General features: G+C 41.7%; 1 long non-coding RNA gene across 1 annotated transcript; it reads left to right on the plus strand.

Moving 5' to 3' along the window:
- Nucleotides 1-2162: 2162 nt before the first annotated feature.
- Nucleotides 2163-7196, plus strand: LOC145877288 (uncharacterized). Its single transcript, XR_014391637.1, has 3 exons — nucleotides 2163-2216; nucleotides 2378-2472; nucleotides 7041-7196. It is a non-coding gene; the product is annotated as an uncharacterized LOC145877288 (long non-coding RNA).
- Nucleotides 7197-7852: the final 656 nt, after the last annotated feature.

Consider the following 7852-nt stretch of genomic DNA (forward strand, 5'->3'; position numbering starts at 1 on the left):
CTTAATGATTTAGCAATGTAAGCAACCAGACAGCAGACAACTTGTGACCACTGTGAAACTGATAACAGGAAGAAGGTCTCCCCACCCAGGGAGGGGAGAAACCTTTAGGCTTGCAGTAGATTATGTAACATGGGGCAGGATATGATAAGCAATGTATGAGATGGAGAAGACTTGTAAATAAGCATTGACAGTGTTAAAGAAGAGGATGGGCATTTGTAAGGGGTATGACATATGGTGTGACCAAATGTCAGGTATAAAAGGCTGTGTACATTGTATGATATTCAGAACTCTCGTAAATAAACATTCTGACCAATTGTAGGCTGGCTCTCCGTCTGCTTCATCCAACCAGAATCTTACACCCTCTGGGGGGCAGACTGAGTAGTTTAATTGAAGTTCGGTTTATGAACATTGGGAACAGAATTCCCATGACAGAAGGTAGAAACTAGGGCCTGTAGGACCTGCCTTGTTGATAGTGTTGTTAAGAAGGTAGAGCAGGGCTTTATTATGGACAGACTTCTCCCATTCTTAGCTACTGTCGTATCAATATGTTTTGACCATGGCAGTTTACAATCCAGGGTTACTCCAAGCAGTTTAGTCACCTCAACTTGCTCAATTTCCACATTATTCATTACGAGATGAACAGGTGAGCAGTACGCGTCTATGAAATGAGAGCATTAACAGTGTGAGGACCGTTAAAACGTCTTAGGGCTAGGGGGCAGTTTTCGGAAGTTCAGAGAGTCTGGCGAGCCCAAAGTAAAATGCCTGTTACTCAGGCCCAGAAGCTATGCATATAATTGGTAGATTTGGAAAGAAAACACTGACGTTTCCAAAATTGTTAAAATAATGTCTGTGAGTATAACAGAACTGATATGGCAGGCGAAAACCCGAAGAAAATCCGACCAAAAAATAAATAAATAAAATCACAGGCTCATAGTTTGTAAAGCTATTGAAAACTCCTATGTCTGTCACCCAGATTGCAATTCATAATAGCTTCCACTAGATGTCAGCAGTATTTATTCAAGGTTTTGAGGCTTCTATTTTGAAAAATAAATAAATATTTACACTTTCAGTGAGCTGACTGCTTGGGTCACATCAGTGTTTTTGCGCGCGATGGAGAGCGTGCACACTTGCGAATTTGTCATTCCTATTGAACACAGTACTTTCCGTATGAAATATTATAGTTTATTTACATTTTAGACAACCTGAGGATGATATAGACACGTTATTTGACTTGTTTGGATGAAGTTTACTGGTAGCTTTTAGAACTTCTTTGTCTGCATGTTGAAGGAGTGGATTTCTGAAGTCATGGCGCCTGCTAAACAGACTATTTTGGGATATAAAGAAGGACTTTATCGAACAAAACGACTATTCATTGTGTAGCTGGGACCCTTGGGATTGCAAACAGAGGAAGATCTTCAAAGGTAAGTGATTTATTTTATCGCTATTTGGGATTCTGTGACGCCTGTGCAAGTTTGGAAAATATGTTATTGCGGGGTGCTGTCCTCAGATAATCGAAAGCTATGCTTTCACCGTAAAGCCTTTTTGAAATCTGACAACGCAGTTCGATTGCCAAGATTCTAAGCCTTTAAATGATGTATGACACTTGTATTTTCATGAATGTTTAATATATTTCTATTTTGAATTTGGCGCTCTGCAATTTCAGCAGATGTTGTCGTAGGTGTTTCGCTAGCGGTCCGCGAGCCCTAAGAGTTATTCAAATCATGTGCCCTGATTTAGTTAAAACTGGTTCCATCAGAGCCCTTACAAAACCTTTTACAACTGATTCATCACTGTCATACCTTATAGGGTCCAGAGTTTTCCTGGTTAGGTCAACAGATAAGGACAAACTCTGGGCACCAGGGCCAAAAAATTGCCCCCCCCCCCCACTCTGGGACCTATGGTTGCCACCAGTCTGCTTGCCGTTCTCAGTTATCGTCAGGTAAGTTTCTTGGGCTACTTTGATTTGCCAAGTGGGCGAGATGTGAAGTCCGTGTTTATCTTCATGGACAAACTTGTTGTTCTAACCTACGATGGCTCAGCTTCAAGGGAACGTATCTGCTATTTGTATTTCCAGCTAAGTCCCCTCCTGTTCCATGGTTTAACAAGCGATGACCACTCCACTACCATTGTCAACTAACTCCTCACATGAACTGGAAGCCATGTCTCATGTGGCCCACTCATCCACTGGCACATTGAATGTTTCCTCTCCAAGCACGGTGAGGGAACCCCTGTTAATTTTCTCTCATTACTTTATGTAGAGTCAATCACAAACACAATCACATTATTACACATCTATGATTTTACTCCTTGCTTGGACTAACTCATTCTGAGCTCTTTTGTCTCACTGTGTAGTGTTTTTGTGTTATTGTCTTCCCAGTCAAATCCTGTCCTGCACTGGTCAAGCCTCTGAACACCTCAACTCATGTCTCATACCCTGATTCAATCACTGCTGTGATCCCTTCCCAAAATGGTGTAGGTAGCCCTCTCATTCCTATTCCCCATAATATTGTACTATAAGTGTCTTTATTAAATGCTTTAGGTTAACCTCTATGGGCTAGGTGGGACGCTAGCGTGCCACCCGTGGTGCACTCCATCAACAGCAGGTGCATTTCAAGAGCGGCAAATTTGAATCCAAATAAATGTCAAAATTCAAATTTTTCAAAAATACAACTATTTTACACCATTTGAAAGATAAACATCTCCTTAATCTAACCACGTTTTACGATTTCAAAAAGGTTTTACGGCGAAAGCATAAATTTAGAGTATGTTAGGACAGTACATTTACAAGAGTTGTGTGTAATGTTTTGTCAAGTCAAAGACAGGGTCACCAAAACCATAAAACCAGCTAAAATGATGCACTAACCTTTTACAATCTCCATCAGATGACACTCCTAGGACATTATGTTAGACAATGCATGCATTTTTAGTTCTATCAAGTTCATATTTATATCCAAAAACAGCGTTTTACTATGGCATTGATGTTGAGGAAATCGTTTCCCTCCAATAACCGGCAGTCAAGTCAGCGTCACAAATTAAATAATTAAAATTAGAAAACATTGGTAAAATATTATATTGTCATTTAAAGAATTATAGATTTACATCTCTTGAACGCAATCAACTTGCCAGATTTAAAAATAACCTTACTGGGAAATTACACTTTGCAATAATCTGAGCACTGCGCCCAGAAAAATACGCGTTGCGATACAGACTAGACGTCATGTTGGGGAGATCTAAAATCGAAAATACTATGTAAATAATCCATTACCTTTGATTCTCTTCATCAGATGTCACTTCCAGGTATCACAGGTCCATAACGAATGTAGTTTTGTTCAAAAAAGCTCATCATTTATGTCCAAAAATCTCCGTCTTGTTAGCACATGATCTAAGCCAGCCGGACTTCTCGTCATGAACGAGGGGAAAAAATATATTTACGTTCGTTCAAACATGTCAAACGTTGTATAGCATAAATCATTAGGGCCTTTTTTAACCAGAACATGAATAATATTCAAGGTGGACGAATGCATACTCTTTTATAACGTATTGGAACGAGGGTACCCAACATGAACTCGCGCGCCAGGTGTCTAATGGGACATCATCGTTCCATGGCTCTTGTTCGGTCAGATCTCCCTCCAGAAGACTCAAAACACTTTGTAAAGGCTGGTGACATCTAGTGGAAGCAATAGGAAGTGCCAAAATATTCCTCAGCCCCTGTGTTTTTCAATGGGATAGGTTTAAAGTCAATACAACACATCAGGTATCCACTTCCTGTCAGAAAATGTCTCAGGGTTTTGCCTGCCAAATGAGTTCTGTTATACTCACAGACACCATTCAAACAGTTTTAGAAACTTTAGAGTGTTTTCTATCCATATATAATAAGTATATGCATATTCTAGTTACTGGGTAGGATTAGTAACCAGATTAAATCGGGTACATTTTTTTATCCAGACGTGCAAATGCTGCCCCCTAGCCCTTAGGGCTAGGTGGCAGTATTGACACGCCCGGATAAAAAACGTACCCAATTTAATCTGGTTACTACTCCTGCCCAGTAACTAGAATATGCATATAATTATTGGCTTTGGATAGAAAACACCCTAAAGTTTCTAAAACTGTTTGAATGGTGTCTATGAGTATAACAGAACTCATATGGCAGTCCAAAACCTGAGAAGATTCCATGCAGGAAGTGGCCTGTCTGACAAATTTTGTTTCATCTTGGCTCTTTTTATTGAAGACTGAGGATCTTTGCAATAACGTGACACTTCCTACGGCTCCCATAGGCTCTCAGAGCCCGGGAAAAAGCTGAACGATATCGAGGCAGGCTCTGGCTGAAACACTTTATCGCTTTTGGCAAGTGGCCGATCAGAGTACTATGGGCTTAGGCGCGTGCCCGAGTCGACCGAATGCTTTATTTTCTTTCGTCTGTTTACCTAAACGCAGATTCCCGGTCGGAATATTATCGCTTTTTTATGAGAAAAATTGCATAAAAATTGATTTTAAACAGCGGTTGACATGCTTCGAAGTACGGTAATGGAATATTTAGAATTTTTTTGTCACGAATTGCGCCATGCTCGTCACCCTTATTTACCCTTTCGGATAGTGTCTTGAACGCACGAACAAAACGCCGCTGTTTGGATATAACTATGGATTATTTTGAACCAAACCAACATTTGTTATTGAAGTAGAAGTCCTGGGAGTGCATTCTGACGAAGACAGCAAAGGTAATAACATTTTTCTTATAGTAAATCTGACTTTGATGAGTGCTAAACTTGCTGGGTGTCTAAATAGCTAGCCCTGTGATGCCGGGCTATCTACTGAGAATATTGCAAAATGTGCTTTCACCGAAAAGCTATTTTAAAATCAGACATATCGAGTGCATAGAGGAGTTCTGTATCTATAATTCTTAAAATAATTGTTATGCTTTTTGTGAACGTTTATCGTGAGTAATTTAATAAATTCACCGGCAGTGTTCGGTGGGAATGCTAGTCACATGCTAGTCACATGCTAATGTAAAAAGCTGGTTTTTGATATAAATATGAACTTGATTGAACAAAACATGCATGTATTGTATAACATAATGTCCTAGGGTTGTCTTCTGATGAAGATCATCAAAGGTGAGTGCTGCATTTAGCTGTGGTTTGGGTTGATGTGACATTATATGCTAGCTTGAAAAATGGGTGTCTGATTATTTCTGGCTGGGTACTCTGCTGACATACTCTAATGTTTTGCTTTCGTTGTAAAGCCTTTTTGAAATCGGACAGTGTGGTTAGATTAACGAGAGTCTTATCTTTAAAATGGTGTAAAATAGTCATATGTTTGAAAAATTGAAGTTTTTGCATTTTTGAGGAATTTGAATAACGCGCCACGGGATTACACTGGCTGTTGAGTAGCCCATAGAGGTTAAAATAATTACTCTTTGACGATTTTTGAAACACATTTTTGACGTCTCTGTGCGTTACGCACCTATACTGTGGGTCTCCCATCCTCCAGGTCATCTACAAGTCTATGCTAGGTAAAGCTCAGCCTTATCTCAGCTCAATGGTCATCATAACAACACCCACCCGTAGCACGCGCTCCAGCAGGTACATCTCACTGGTCATCCCCAAAGCCAACACCTCCTTTGGCCGCCTTTCCTTCCAGTTCTCTGCTGCCAATGACTGGAACAAATTGCAAAAATCGCTAAAGCCGGAGACTTATTGCTCCCTCACTAACTTAAAACATCAGCTATCTGAGCAGCTAACCGATCGCTGCAGCTGTACACAGCCCATCTGTAAATAGCCCACCCAATCTACCTACCTTATCCCCATATTGTTTTAATTTATATTTTTGCTCTTCTGCACACCAGTATCACTACTTACACATCATCATCTGCTCATCTATCACTCCAGTGTTAATCTGCTAAATTGTGATTACTTTGCTACTACGGCCTATTTATTGCCATACCTCCTCACGCCATTTGCACACACTGTATATAGACTTTCTTTTTTCTTTTGTGTTGACTGTACGCTTGTTTATTCCATGTAACTCTGTGTTGTTGTTTCTGTCGCACTGCTTTGCTTTATTCTTGGCCAGGTCGCAATTGTAAATGAGAACTTGTTCTCAACTGGCCTACCTAGTTAAATAAAGGTGAAATAACAAAAATAAAAAGATCCTATATCATAATGAATCAGATTACATGGAGAGGGGGGACCTGATCCTAGATCATAATGAATCAGATTACGTGGAGAGGGGGGACCTGATCCTAGATCATAATGAATCAGATTACGTGGAGGAGGGGACCTGATCCTAGATCATAATGAATCAGATTACATGGAGAGGGGGGACCTGATCCTAGATCATAATGAATCAGATTACGTGGAGAGGGGGACCTGATCCTAGATCATAATGAATCAGATTACATGGAGAGGGGGGGACCTGATCCTAGATCATAATGAATCAGATTACATGGAGAGGGGGGACCTGATCCTAGATCATAATGAATCTGATTACATGGAGAGGGGGGACCTGATCCTATATCATAATGAATCAGATTACATGGAGAGGGGGGACCTGATCCTATATCATAATGAATCAGATTACATGGAGAGGGGGGACCTGATCCTAGATCATAATGAATCGGATTACATGGAGAGGGGGGACCTGATCCTAGATCATAATGAATCAGATTACATGGAGACGGGGACCTGATCTTAGATCATAATGAATCAGATTACATGGAGAACCGGATATATATAATATACCCTACTATTTTTTTTAATTTAATATGCCATAAACGATTGTTTTTTTAACAGTTTCATGAATTCATTGAAATTAACTTAATCATTATGACACACCCCTTTCTATTGTCATTGGTTGCACTAATTGCACTGCTCGTCTACATAAGCTGGTTCAAGTATTGATGACATCACCCTGAAGAAGGCATAGTGATGCTGAAACGTTGGTAAATACCCAATAAATGACTGGGAGTTTATATATGGAGTGTGGGATTCTCTTTATTTTGATAGTTTATAACTCGTATGTAGTTGCCATCTTTTTGTGTTTTTCAGGCAGCCTGGGAAAGAACTGAAAAAACTCACTAAAGAGTCAAGACAGAGACACCAGAAAGACCCAAGAAGACTTGGACGCAGCATCAGAGGACAGAGAGGGATGTTCAGAACTCACTCAGTCTGGTCAGTTGGTGAGGGTAGACTTGGAGGCTGCTTACCTGACATGGAGGAAGTCCCCCCTCCTCTCCCCTACCTTCCCTATGCCCCCACTCCTCTCCCCTACCTTCCCTATACCCCCTCCTCTCCCCTACCTTCCCTATACCCCCTCCTCTCCCCTACCTTCCCTATACCCCCTCCTCTCCCCTACCTTCCCTATACACCCTCCTCTCCCCTACCTTCCCTATACCCCCTCCTCTCCCCTACCTTCTCTATACCCCCCCTCCTCTCCCCTACCTTCCCTATACCCCCTCCTCTCCCCTACCTTCCCTATACCCCCTCCTCTCCCCTACCTTCCCTATACACCCTCCTCTCCCCTACCTTCCCTATACCCCCTCCTCTCCCCTACCTTCTCTATACCCCCCCTCCTCTCCCCTACCTTCCCTATACCCCCTCCTCTCCCCTACCTTCCTTATACCCCCTCCTCTCCCCTACCTTCCCTATACACCCTCCTCTCCCCTACCTTCCCTATACCCGCCCTCTCTCCTAACCTTCTCTATACCCCCCCTCCTCTCCCCTACCTTCCCTATACCCCCTCCTCTCCCCTACCTTCCCTATACCCCCTCCTCTCCCCTACCTTCCCTATACCCCCCCCCCCCCCCACCATATTATGTTGTACTCCTCAACCCAATAGGCCCTGGAGCAGCTGTGATTAG

The sequence above is a fragment of the Salmo salar genome, unplaced genomic scaffold (genome assembly GCF_965601325.2).
Source record: "Salmo salar unplaced genomic scaffold, fSalSal1 ptg000838l, whole genome shotgun sequence".
NCBI lineage: Eukaryota > Metazoa > Chordata > Actinopteri > Salmoniformes > Salmonidae > Salmo > Salmo salar.